Genomic DNA, 15222 nt, shown 5'->3' with positions numbered 1-15222 from the left:
ATAGTGTATGAGTAGACATTCCTTTATTTCATGTAGCTTAATAGCACACTTTGTAAAAGACTGGGTAAATGTGTTTGTAATGCACTTTCAATCAGTCGTGTTCATTGCTGTTATTAAAGCAAAAAATAGATTCAGAGCTGCTTTTACAGGAAATTACAGTGAAATATTGTTGGCACGACAGCTTCACGTGTTTGATGCTGCTCTTTGACATCATAATAAAAGCACATGATTATAGAGTTGCATTTCTTTCTTAATGTATTTATTTTGTGGTTCAGTTATTAATTAAGGAATTACTTTGGATAGTTTGCCTTAAATAAAGTGTTGAGACAAGCTCACAAAATGTTTCACTGGCTTTGCACTGTGCAAATAATAAACCACAAAAGTCTCACCTAGATCGAGGCAGGATGTGCTAGCAAGATTAGCTTACCACTTACTATCTTGGTCACGTATTTATTCACAGCTCTCACATATTCTTCGCCTGTAAAGGAAAAAAAAGTGTTTTAAATTGTTTTGTGGACTAAGAGTATTATGCTCGCTCTCTGTGTGTATTATCTGGGCTATAATCTGTTCTTGTAGACATTTTTTAAAAACTCAATATTTTGTCAATGTCATTTGGCATAATTGTTTTAAACGACTCTCTTTTAAAGTCTTCTTTCTCATCTTGGAAGACTTATCAAGTCAATTTAAGGATTAAATGGTCAGAGACCAATAATGTGACCACATCAAGTCTTTCACATCCTACTTGGCTTTAGTTTTGGCCGCTTTGGTTATTTCTGGATGGTGTAGAGTGTGGCCATCTGGTGGTCATTATAAATAATAGATTTAATAATATAATGTATGAAGAATATATGCCTGTGACTATATTTCATATGCAAACATCATTTAGGCTTCATAAAAAATCGAAATATTGGGATTTGCTCATTGTAACACACACACACACACACACGTACACCTACATATATATATATATATAGAGAGAGAGAGAGAGGGAGAGAGAGAGAGAGAGAGAGAGAGAGAGAGAGAATTTAATGAGCACTTTAATAACTTGAGCAGTAGCTGTAAAGCCTTCATTTGCTCTAAAAATCTATGATGCGTAATATCTTATCAAAAAGTGAGAAGACTGATACACAAATGTTAACATCACAAAATGTCAACCACATCAAGCACAGGAAGTCACATTTGCTTTGATCACGTTTTTACAAATCATCTCCACTTTATAAGTGAAGATATTATATTATATAAACCTTAAGGTTTACATTTATAGTGCAGCAGGAGAGTGAAAGAGAAAACTCTTCAGTGGGTTAAAGTGCAGACCTCCTGTCTAGACGCAACACTTTTTCTGAAGAAATCAAACCACAATGCAAATCCACTTGACTGAACCAAGATTTTTGTACACAACATGGAAGAGTCTTCTTCGGCATGCTGAAAGATCAATGAGGAAAAGTTTTCGGCTGTAGGTAATCACATCGTGCTGATATACAGCCATATCTCACGGTTCTGAGTGTAATATTGCATTTATACAACAGTTTGACGGCACAAGTGGGTGAACAAAAAAAAGAGACTACAACGGAGTGTCTTTAAAAAACTTATTTTGTGCAGAAGTATTTTTTTCTGCCTCAGATTCAAATCTCAGTTTGACATTTCACTTTTCCATTGACTTGCTTCATTTTTAACACTTATGAAAACTCACCTATGACAACAAGGAACGAAACTGCATTTATCAGACCAAACATGAGGGAAAGAGTCTGCAAAGATGACTAATTCTGCTGAATATACTGCACTTGTGTGTAATTCTCACACTCAGTTGGTGGAGTTTGTTCTGTAAAGAAAGCAATAAAGTCTCAGTTAATAATCTCTAAATAACTGCTGTACTGAATGACTTAATTAACAAAAGTGCACTTACCAATGATGTACAGTCTGGTAGCATTGAAGTATTGTGGAACAGTATCAGAATCAGAATGAGCTTTATTGCCAGGTATGTTCACACATACGAGGAATTTGTTTTTGTGATAGAAGCTCCTCAGTACAACAGAATCACAGCGACAGAACAAAAACACATTAAAAAAAAATAAAATAAAATAAGTAGGTAAGGAATGACAATATACAAATTGACAATTGTAGGCAGGTATATTACAAAAAGCAGTTATGTATGTACAGGTATATTATGTGCAAAAATTAAAGTGTACACTAAGTATGTGTGTTAGATAAGTGAATGTGTATATAAATATAAAAGTGTAGTGTGTTGCACAGTTATTATCAGCTGTTCATAAGATGGATTGCCTGAGGGAAGAAACTGTTCCTGTGTCTGGTCGTTCTGGTGCTCAGAGCTCTGTAGCGTCGACCAGATGTCAACAGTTCAAAGAGGGAGTGTGCTGGATGTGAGGGGTCCAGAGTGATTTTGACAGCCCTTTTGCTCACTCTGGATAAGTACAGTTCTTGAATAGATGGGAGGGTTGAACCGATGATTCGCTCAGCAGTCCGGACTACCCTCTGTAGTCTTCTGAGGTCAGATTTAGAAGCTGGGCTGAACCAGACAGTTACTGAAGTGCAGAGGATGGATTCAATGATGGTGGAGTAGAACTGTTTCAGCAGCTCCTGTGGCAGGTTAAACTTCCTCAGCTGGCGGAGCCAGCTCTTTTTACCTCCTGTCTGTAAGCAGACTCGTCACCGTCCTGAATGAGGCCGATGAGTGTGGTGTCGTCTGCAAACTTCAGGAGCTTGACAGAGTGGTCCTTAGATGTGCAATCATTAGTGTCCAGGGAGAAGAGCAGTGGGGAGAGGACGCAGCCCTGGGGAGCTCCGGTGCTGATTGTACGGGTGCTGGATGTGTATTTTCCCAGCCTCACTAGCTGCTGCCTGTCTGTCAGGAAGCTGTTGATGGGCACAGAGAGATGAGTTAGTTTGGGCAAAAGGAGGTTTGGGATGATCGTGTTGAAGGCCGAGCTGAAGTCCACAAACAGGATCCTCACATAAGTCCCCGGTCTGTCTAGGTGTTGCAGAACATAATGCAGTCCGATGTTTACTGCATCGTCCACAGACCTGTTTGCTCTGTAGGCAAACTGAAGAGGATCCAGCAAGGGCCCAGTGATGTCCTTCAGATGGGCCAGCACCAGTTTTTCAAATGACGTCATGACTACAGACGTTAGAGCCACAGGCCTATAGTCATTTAGTCCTGTAATTTTGGGTTTCTTTGGGATGGGGATGATGGTGGAGCATTTGAAGCATGAAGGGGCTTCGCACAGCTCCAGCGATCTGTTGAAAATCCGTGTGAAGATGGGGGCCAGCTGGTCAGCACAGGATTTCAGACAGACTGGAGTAACACAATCTGGGCCTGGTGCTTTTTTTAATTTTCTGCTTCCGGAAGACCTGGCGCACCGCATCCTCGCTGATCTGTATTGCAGGTGTGGGGGAGAGGGGGGGTGCAGGAGGTGTGAATGGTGAGAGCAGCTGATTGGAGAGGTGTTCAGGATGGGTTGCAGGAGATGTTAGTGGTGTGAATGGTTGTGTGGGGAGGCGTTCAAGGCAGGTGATTGGTGTTCTTTCAAACCTGCAGTAAAACTCAATCAGATCGTCAATTCTCCACAGTGCTGGGGGGTGATGTCTTGTAGTTGGTAATCTCTTTCAGACTTTTCCACACTGATCGTTGGAAGTGAACTGAGTCCGCATTTGTACTCATACAGCAACAAACTCCTAAATCATCAATGGTGACGTTATTTATGAACAGATTAGAGTTCACTGCATGTTTGTGCTTAAATACTTTGCTGTAGTAACAAGGATCATTGTTCGACAAAGATTTTTAATTTTGTACTGTAATGAATTGTAAACTACTATGGGGAATATTATTTTAAAACAGTGGCCTGTAATTGTGTGCTGAAAAGTTGTAGTACAGTAATATAAAGGCTCTTTGAATGCGGTAGAATTTGGTGCAGTGACATCGATCCACATTTCTGCCGTGTAACAGCTCAGCAAATCAATAACTCGAGGAGTGAAGACCCTGGCTGCATCACTGCATAGTATGCGAAACAAGAATAAGCTACACTCTTAGTACAGACTTCTACAAATGGGCAGCAAATAGTGGAGATAGTGTTCAGTCCAATGTATACCTAGTGCAAATAGTCACTTTTCTCAGTTTAGTAATTTTTTGTTGTTGTCTCTGTAAAAGGATTTTTTTTCAGGTGCTGCTGTTTCTTTATCTGTGTGTTTGCAGTATTGTTAAACAAAGGTAAGTGTAGCCTTTACCACTGGATGTGTAATATATATATATATATATATATATATATTATTATTGGCTGGAATGAAAGATTTATTTACTTTATTATTATCAGCTGATATTTTATATTTAATTGTGCATGCTGATTTTTGTGAGTCGTTCTTGACAACTGCAGCATTGTGCTCCTCTTCACATCATGTGACTTCACAGAGTCTGAGAAGAAAAACAAGACATTTGGTGTGATTCTACTCGGCCTACTGTGACTGCAATATGAGAACAGGTATAGCCTAAATCTATGTTTTATGATGTGTGTTTTTTGTAGTAATTGCTGTTTTCATTATCATTGAAATGACTATTTCTGTAAATAATCAATTACATTAATATTTTTCTTTGGTTGTTTGTTCGATTGAATAGTTGTTTGAACACATTCTAATTGAAGTGTTTCTCATTTTTAGATTGCAGTTCTGTGTCTGTCCCATTCGAAGCATGATGTATGTCATATTGTGTCCTTCCACGCACTCCAGTCTAGTTGTAATACACTGAAACTGTGATTATATTTGGCTAAATTTTGTACTGTAATGAATTGTAAACTACTATGGGGAATATTACTTTAAAACAGTGGCCTATAATTGTGAGCTGAAAAGTTGTAGTACAGTAATATAAAGGCTCTTTGAATACAGTAGAGTTTGGCGCAGAGACATTGATCATGACATTGTAACCGCTCTAACAGCTCAGCAAATCAATAACTCGAGGAGGAATGAAGTCCCTGGCTGCATCACTGCATAGTGTGCGACACAAGAAAACAGACAAGAATAAGCTACACTCTTAGTACAGACTTCTACAAATGGGCAGCAAATAGTGGAGATAGCATTCAGTGCAATGTGTACCTAGTGCAAATTAGTCACTTTTCTCAGTTTTAATTTCATTTCAAGGTTTTCATGTGTTTTTTCAGGTGCTGCTATTTCTTTATCTGTGTGTTTGCAGTACTGTTAAATAAAGGTAAGTGCCTTTGCCATTGGAGATATATATATACACTCACCTAAAGGATTATTAGGAACACCTGTTCAATTTCTCATTAATGCAATTATATAATCAACCAATCACATGGCAGTTGCTTCAATGTATTTAGGGGTGTGCTCCTGGTCAAGACATTGGGTCTCATTCACTAATTTTTGCGTACAATTTTCTTACTTATACGCACATTTGAACTTCTCACGAGAACTTTCCGCCTAATTCACAACACATGCGCTTGTTCTTAAACTCATTCTTCTGTTAGTGAATTTGGAGTCTTCTAAATGAGCGCCCGCGTGCACGAGGTCAGTAATTAGCATAATTCACGCCCAAACCAGCTCCATAAAAGGGCTTTCCACAACGAGGCACTTGTACAGAGAAAGACAATTATGGCACCGAAACAAAAGACAAAGGAAAATAACTTTAGCCATAATGAACTCGAGGTTTTGTTGTCGGAGGTGGGAGCCAGGAAAAATGATTTGTTATTTAAAGCCGCGTTTCCACCGCAGGAACTTTACCCAGGAACTAGGGACTTTGGCCTGGTACTCGGTGTGTTTCCACCGCAGGAACCAGGAACTAAATAAAGTTCTGGGTAAAAAAATGCCCCTCAGAAAGTCCCTGCTGGCGAGGTGGTACTTTTTCAAAGTTCCGGAACTTTCGGGGGCGGGACTTTGGCGCTAAACATTCTGATTGGTTGAGTTCTTGTGTGTGGCGTCGATACAGGATGGCTGCCTCCGTGACGTGCTCCGCGTATGTTTTTGTGTTTTTGTTAGTTTGTCCTGCTTTAGTTATATTCCTGCCATCAGTTTCACCAGGGATGAACTGCTGAACATTCGGCAGAACGCACCACAAGATGTTTTTCCGGATTTCAATTATTCAGACGTTTTAGTGAACATTGTTATCGGAGGAGCAGCAGCGCTGATCAAACGCTTCAGGACGCGCAGACGGGGGAAGCGAGCGGGAGCACTCGTCAGACTCAGGAAGCGCGGATTTTGAACGCCGTTGCCTAGCATCCATCTTGCAAATCTCCGCTCTCTACCCAACAAAATGGACGAACTCCTTCTGCTTGCTCGGACAAATAAGGATTTCACACACTCTGCTGCTCTGTGTTTCACGGAAACCTGGCTGAATGACACCATACCGGACAGCGCGCTCCATCTGCCAGACTTTCAGCTGTTTAGAGCGGATCGCGACGCAGAATCAACGGGGAAATTGCGCGGCGGTGGGACATGCTTTTACATCAATGAACGGTGGTGTACAGATGTAACTGTGTTAAAGAAGATGTGCTGCTTCAATCTCGAAACACTCTTCATTAACTGCAAGCCGTTCTGTGTTAAAGAACATGTGCTGTCCTGATCTAGAAATGCAGTTTGTCAACTGCAAGCCGTTCTATTCGCCGCGGGAGTTTCACTCGTTCATTCTGGTCAGTGTTTACATCCCTCCGCAAGCCCATGTGAGCTCAGCTTTACAGAAACTTGCTGATCAGATTACAGACACAGAACAACATCACCCGGACTCTGTTTTAATCATTCTTGGGGACTTTAATAAAGCCAATCTCTCCCGTGAACTGCCAAAATACAGACAGCATGTTACATGTCCCACAAGAGACAGTAATATATTGGATCACTGTTACACCACAATAAAGGATGCATATCACTCTGTTCCACGAGCAGCTTTGGGACGTTCTGATCACCTTCTGGTTCATCTTATACCGTCCTACAGGCAGAAACTAAAATCAGCTAAACCTGTATCAAGGACTGTTAAAAGATGGACTAATGAAGCAGAGCAGGATTTACAATCTTGTTTTGACATCACTGATTGGAGTGTTTTTGAAGCTGCTGTCACCGATCTGGATGAACTCACAGAGACCGTAACATCATATATCAGTTTCTGTGAGGATATGTGTATTCCTACAAAGACTCAACTAATTTACAATAATGACAAACCGTGGTTCACTGCAAAACTCAGACAGCTCCGTCAGGCCAAAGAAGATGCTTACGTGAAGGGGGACAATGTCTTGTATAAACAGGCTAAATACACACTGGAAAAAGAGATCAAAGTGGCAAAGAGGAACTATTCTGAAAAAATAAGGACTCAGTTCACTTCCAACGACTCCGCATCAGTGTGGAAAAGTCTAAAGAAGATCACCAATTACAAGACACCACCCCCCAGCACTGTGGAGAATCAACGACTGGCAGACGATCTGAACGAGTTTTACTACAGGTTTGAAAGAACACCCATCACCTGCCCTGAACGCCTCCCCACACAACCATTCACACCATTCACAACTCCTGCAACCAGCCCTGAACACCTCTCCAATCAAGCACTCTCACCATTCTCACCTCCTGCATCCCCCCTCTCCCCCACACCTGCAATTCAGATCAGCGAGGATGCGGTGCGCCAGGTCTTCCGGAAGCAGAAAAGGAAAAAAGCACCGGGCCCAGATTGTGTTACACCAGTCTGTCTAAAATCCTGTGCTGACCAACTGGCCCCCATCTTCACACAGATTTTCAACAGATCGCTGGAGCTGTGCGAAGTCCCTTCATGCTTCAAACGCTCCACCATCATCCCCATCCCTAAGAAAACCAAAATTACAGGACTAAATGACTACAGGCCTGTGGCTCTAACGTCTGTAGTTATGAAGTCATTTGAAAAACTGGTGCTGGCCCACCTGAAGGACATCACTGGACCCTTGCTGGATCCTCTTCAGTTTGCCTACAGAGCAAACAGGTCTGTTGACGATGCAGTAAACATCGGACTGCATTATGTTCTGCAACACCTAGACAGACCGGGGACTTATGTGAGGATCCTGTTTGTGGACTTCAGCTCGGCCTTCAACACGATCATCCCAAACCTCCTCCTGCCCAAACTAAATCAGCTGTCCGTGCCCACCTCCATCTGTCAGTGGATCAACAGCTTCCTGACAGACAGGCAGCAGCTAGTGAGGCTGGGAAAATACACATCCAGCACCCGTACAATCAGCACCGGAGCTCCCCAGGGCTGCGTTCTCTCCCCACTGCTCTTCTCCCTGTACACTAATGATTGCACATCTAAGGACCCCTCTGTCAAGCTCCTGAAGTTTGCAGATGACACCACACTCATCGGCCTCATTCAGGACGATGACGAGTCTGCTTACAGACAGGAGGTAAAAGAGCTGGCTGTCTGGTGCACTCTCAACAACCTGGAGCTTAACACACTCAAAACAGTGGAGATGATTGTGGACTTCAGGAGAAACCCCCCTGCACTCCCCCCACTCACCATCATGAACAGCCCTGTGACTGCAGTGGAGTCATTCAGGTTCCTGGGCACCACTATCTCTCAGGACCTGAAGTGGGACATTCACATTGACTCCATTGTGAAAAAGGCCCAGCAGAGGTTGTACTTCCTTCGCCAGCTGAGTAAGTTTAACCTGCCACAGGAGCTGCTGAAACAGTTCTACTCCACCATCATTGAATCCATCCTCTGCACTTCAGTAACTGTCTGGTTCAGCTCAGCTTCTAAATCTGACCTCAGAAGACTACAGAGAGTAGTCCGGACTGCTGAGCGAATCATCGGTTCAACCCTCCCTTCTATTCAAGAACTGTACTTATCCAGAGTGAGCAAAAGGGCTGTCAAAATCACTCTGGACCCCTCACATCCAGTACACTCCCTCTTTGAACTGTTTCCATCTGGTCGACGCTACAGAGCTCTGAGCACCAGAACGACCAGACACAGGACCAGTTTCTTCCCTCAGGCAATCCATCTTATGAACAGCTGATAATAACTGCGAACACACTACACTTTATATTTATATACACATACACTTATTTATCTAACATACATACTTAGTATACACTTAAATTTTGCACATAATACACATGTACATACATAACTGCATTTTGTAATATACCTGCATACAATTGTCAATTTGTATATTGTCATTCACTATCTACTTATTTGTATTTTTTATTCTTTTATTATGTGTTTTATGTTCTGTCGCTGTCATTCTGTTGTACTGTGGAGCTTCTGTCACGAAAACAAATTCCTCGTATGTGTAAACATACCTGGCAATAAAGCTCATTCTGATTCTGATTCTGATTCACGCAGCATTGGTTGAGTTCAACCACCATTTATTTGGATCAACATTTTCAAAATATTACTGTTATTGTGTCATGAAATTTAATTTTAAAAGTATTTCAGGCGAGAATGTAGTTGTTTAAAACTCAAATCTGTTGTTTATTTATAAAGACAGCGCCTATTTAAAAATGTGTTTCGCCGATCTCTGAGACGGTGAGCTCCACTCGATCAGCGGGAGCTCAGTCCTCATGTATCCGCAGAGAGCAGCCTCTCCTGGGATAGACCTTCTGATATGTGCCGCTGGCTCTGATGTCTCTTTAGTGGTTAAACATAAAATATAATTCAGCTGCGGGGTAAATCAAACAGGTTTTCTTTGGTCTGTATTCAATTTATCTATATGTTAAAATGAAAATAAAAAAGGCAAGTCTATATTTCGTTTCATTGTAATGGCTGTATATAACGTTACACATATCCCTGAAGTAAGTACATTTCTACAGCTGTTATTATGTTTAAATGAAAACGAAAGGAGGCAGTGGTATTTTATATCCTATTTCGTGTTATTGTAAATATACTGAGGGGAAAATTGCTGTAGCCAAAGCCATCTGAGTTCACGCAGCATTGGTTGAGTTCAAACACCATTTATTCAGATCATTTTCAAATATTACTGTTATTGTGTCATGAAATGTAATTTTAAAAGTATTTCAGTAGAGAATGTAGTTGTTTAACACAGGCTTGGAGATAAGGTGGTAAAGGGTGAGAGCGGTTGGTGATGTGGCTTAGGTGTGTGTGGTTCCAGTGAGTTGCATAAATCAATGAGGACTTCTCTGGGCAACCTAAAGCGACTGAACAGCCATTCGTCACTCTCCGCGAACATATCTGTGCGCTCTCTAAAGACACGCTCTCTCCTTAGAGCACGCGTCGCGATGTCTTCAAGCAGTAGGCTACCAAGTGTGCCTCTAAACACAAGATGAGACACATTAATCACCGTTTATATAAGGATAGATCAGGTGATTGTTGTTTGGACCTCTAATATTATATATATATATATATATATATATATATATATATATATATATATAAAATTGGAACTGTAATTATAATTTATCAATAACATCTAATTATATAGGGTTCTTAACACATGCTTATAAGGCCCCGTTTGTACATGATTATTGCGTACGTGTGGTATAAGTAGTTCTTGAATCTTTTCGTACATTTAGAATAAATTTTAGTATGAAAGTTTTTGATGAATCATGATTTATTTGTGAAAACGTCCGTACGCACATTTCACGCAAAAATCTGTGTGTACGCATATTAAGTGAATGAGACCCATTCTCCTGAACTCCAAACTGAATGTCAGAATTGGAAAGAAAGGTGATTTAAGCAAATTTGAGCGTGGCATGGTTTAATGGTGCCAGACGGGCCGGTCTGAGTATTTCGCCCTGGATGTGCATCCCACAAGTCTCCATCAACCTCAAGATGCGATCCTATCAATATGGGTCAACATTTCTAAAAAATGCTTTCAGCACCTTGTTGAATCAATGCCACGTAGAATTAAGGCGGTTCTGAAGGCGAAAGGGGGTCAAACACAATATTAGTATGGTGTTCCTCATCCTTTAGGTGAGTGTGAATATACTGTATATATAGAACATTTGCCTCTAAGAATTGATTTTCAAAGGCTTGTCTCTTATTTTCAGTGTGTCTGCAGGTCACTGTTGAGGGTAAAGTCGGAGGCGCTGCTGTCTTGCTCTGTTCTTCTGTTGACAATGTCCTTAAAAATGAAGATATAACAGTTTACTGGAGACATAATAGCAGTCAAAATGTTTATGACATAATTAAAGGAAAAGGGTCAGTGGAGAATCAACAACCAGCGTACAAGAACAGAGCTGAAACATTTCCTAATGAGTATATGAGAGGAAACTTCTCGCTCAAACTCAAGAACCTTCAACACAGTGATGCAGGAACATATATCTGCTACATCACACAGACCAATCAAAATCCAAGCATGCAGCTCTTTGTCAAAGGTGTGTGAAATATGATAAACTAGTCTATTTTTTAAACAAATTTGTATTTATTTAAATATTTCCAACTTTAATACAGTTTGTTAATGACTGATTAAGCATATCTTATCACATTTTTGAGTCCTATTATATTGTGGGCAATTATGCAAAATGCATTTTAATTACAATTAATATGACAACATGTACAAAGGTTTTATTGTTTTTATCTTTAAATGAAGCCTATAGGTGCCACTTTCAGGCCATTATAAGTTGGTTATTGAATCATTTTCTTTAACGTTTTGTCTTTCAGACGAAGGAAACCATGGAGCAGCAACAAGAGCAGAGAGGATTGCGTCATTTTTAATTCTGCTCCATATTCTGCAATATATATGAACGAGGTGTTGGTCATTATGGTAATGCTCTTGCTGCGTATTTTACATATTTTCAGTACATCCCACCGAAATATACACTCCCATCAGCGCTGTTTTGGAAGAGCGCTCTCGCACTAATTTGCCCTGTTTAGATAATCTGGCTGTAATTCACTGCAGGTGGTCCCATGTGAGATGCCATGCATGGTCTTGCATCCACAGGAGATCTGTAATACATAAAGAGGGCTGTGAGGTTATATTCACATTCATCTCAATGGAAGTTGCTCTGTTGATGCACTGAGTATTCAGGGTTTTTAACCCTCATATTGCGTTCGGGTCATTTTGACCCGGAGAGGATATTCTTTCTCCTGAAAATGTTAGTTAATGTAATCGCATTGGACTAAGATCTACTGACTTTGTACACATGGGCAAGAACTGCTTTCACCACAAAAATCTTTCAGTTTTGTAAAACACTTTTTAGTTTATCCAACATTTTTACCAGTCAAAAATAACCGGCCAACAAAAAATAGCTTATACTAAATCTCTTGTTATGCTATATTATCATCAAATATGAGATTCAGTCATTAAGTCAATGCGTTTTCTTTCAGTTAGGACTGGTTTTGTATTTATTTTTGGAACTTATTTATTGAAGGCCTCATTAACTGGAGCTTACACGCCTCGGTTTTGGAGCGATAAAGCATTATTTGTGAATAATTTTGTCTAATATTAAATGTCGAAACAAATGTGCACTGTTCTTCACACTTGCATGCTCTAATGTTTAACCAAGAAAACAAATGTTTTGAAATGTATATCTTGTCAAAAATAATAATAATAAAAATAGCACAAAAGAACACATGTGGTATTGCTGTTTAAAAATGACTGGCCTACAGAAGATATTCGCTTAATTTTGGTACTGACTGTTTGTAGGCCTTATTGATTAGAAATCTGAGAAATATTTAGTGTTCAGAAGCATATTGATCATGTTCACATATGTATTTTTGCCTGGGATAACATTCTATATGTGAAAACAGTCAATAGAAACCAAAATCACAAAAACACTGTAGGCTGGATCACACTAAAAATCAATGTAACAAACTAAAGTTACAGGCTGATCCAACCAGCATGAAGTTCATCACAGCAACAGCGTACACTCCAAACCTTAATATCCAGGAGGTTCTCAGTTGGATTTCAAGTGAGGTCCAGTCAATGGCAACAATGGCAGTGTCATCTATAAACTGTGTAAGGTCTGACAGCGACTGAGGATTTCATCCTGGTACATAACAGCAGTAAAGGAACGATTTCCAAACACCTGTAGGCCTGTGGAATACCCCATGGAAATGCCTCCCCAGTACATTACTGACCCACTGCCAAGGTCCCACTAAAGGACATTTAGCCATTACTCCACCCTTAATAAACAGTTTTGACAGTTTGGTTTAAAACATGCTCACTATAGCCTGCTGGAGGTCATTCTGTAGGGCTCTGACAGTGCTCATCCTATTCATCCCAGTACAAAGGAGCAGATACCGCTCCTGCTGCTGGGTTGTTGCCCTTATACAGTGCATCCCTACTCAGCTCTCCTCATGTAATGGCCTGTCTCCTGGGATCTCCTGCATGATCTTCAAACTGTGCTGGTAGACATCGCAAACTTCCTCATGGACGAGCTGGACTACCTGTGCAACCTGCCTGGGTTACAGGTAATGCCTCTTGCCACAGAGAGTGAGAACCCTAACCCTAACCCTAGGCTCAGATCAATGAGGCCTATGATCAATCGGTTTCAAAAATCAATACAAAACCAGGCCTAACTGAACGAAAACTAGTTGACAAAAAAGACTGAATCCAATATTAGGTAATAATATTGCACAAAAGAGATTTATAAGCCATTTTTTCTAGGCCGGTTTTTAGACCGGGAACACCACAAGTGTAAGTCTTTAGCAATTTTTCACAAATTAAAAGTTTTCTAAACTAATTTATTGGTTAAATATTAAAACATACTAGTGTTATAAATAGTGCAAATTTATTTTTCATATTTCATTTAATATTAACCACATTTTCCACAAATAATGCTTTCTAACTCAAAAACTGAGGTGCATAAGCTCAGATTAATGAGGCCTATGATAAATCAGTTCCAAAAATGAATACAAAACCAGTCCTAAATTAAAGAAAATAAGTTTACAAAAAGATGGATACCAGTATTTAGTGATAATATTGCAATAATAATATTTACAAGCTATTTTAAAAGACCGGACGTTTTTGACCCAGGAAAACCACAATGGTTATAAGAATTTGAACACAACCTGAAGGTTAATGCAGTTATAATCCAAAAATGCTTTTCTACCTCAGGTCTTCGAGATCTCCACCTGGAATGATCATCATGTCATGCCCACTGCCAATGTATCGACGAGGACACGAAAGGTCCAATAGACTTGTTGCTTTAAATGAATGGTTATTGTCATGGTGTACAGAACAGAAACTGTTATTTGTTAATAACTGGAATCTTTTCTGGGAGCGTCCTAGGCTCTCATGCTGATGGCCTGCATCCCAGCAGAGGCGGAGCGGAGCTGCTCTCTGACAACATCTCCAGGACACTACACTCCATATGACAAGTAATAGATTTTAATATTCATGTCGAGAAGAGGCAGGTGCTCAGAGGATCCAGAGTGCGATGGTGAGCTGGCAGTAGGAGAGTGTGACACAGGAACTGCGGGGAAGCGAGCCTTGAAGGTAAGTGGTGTAATCAAGTGATGAGGTGAGTGGACGGGGTTCCGGGAAGACAGGACAATCCAACGATGGAAAAACAAACACAAAGAAGGCAGAACATGAGACACGGAAAACTAACAACGCTCTCACAAACACAAGACGCTAGACAGGGCAATATATAGGGAGAGGTAATGAGTGGCAGCTGGTGCTGATGAACAATTAGCAGAGACCCCCACATGAAATAATCAGTGCTGACGCAAAACACACAAACTTCACCCACATTTACCAACCGTGACAGATTTTCAGTCAGGATTCAGGCCCCACCATAGTACAGAAACTGCACTTGTTAAAATTACAATTGACCTGCTTCTTGCGTCAGATCAAGGCTGCATCTCATTGTTAGTCTTACTTGATCTTAGTGCTGCGTTCGATACCATACATCATGACATACTCATAGTTCTACCAGAAAGACTCGGAGAAGATATTGTAACAATTCATCCATTTATTTATGACCCAGCAAGCTATATGGTTGTATTTGGCGTAGGCCCCATCCGTAAATAGCTTTCCGAGGGTACGGATTCAGTATTTCTTGCCTGAAGATGAAGGCAGGGGCGCAGCCGACCCCCGTGACGTTTTAGGAGGGACCATCCTGGTGGTGGTGGGATGGTTGGAGGGGAAGAACATCCTGTGGTGGAAAGGGAGATGGAGAGAAGATGCTTTTTATTGGTGAGGGAGGAGCCCATCTTGGTGGTGGAGGGGTGGGTGGTGGTGAGTGAAGCGTTCAGCATCTGCAAACTCAGACAAGTGTAAGCTCAGGTTCTTTTATACTTCTATTATTAGAACGTGATTGGACAATTGAGAAGGTAATAGGTGACACTAACAA

This window comes from Carassius gibelio, chromosome A22 (assembly GCF_023724105.1).
Source record: "Carassius gibelio isolate Cgi1373 ecotype wild population from Czech Republic chromosome A22, carGib1.2-hapl.c, whole genome shotgun sequence".
NCBI lineage: Eukaryota > Metazoa > Chordata > Actinopteri > Cypriniformes > Cyprinidae > Carassius > Carassius gibelio.
Note: the sequence above shows the minus strand (reverse complement) of the source record.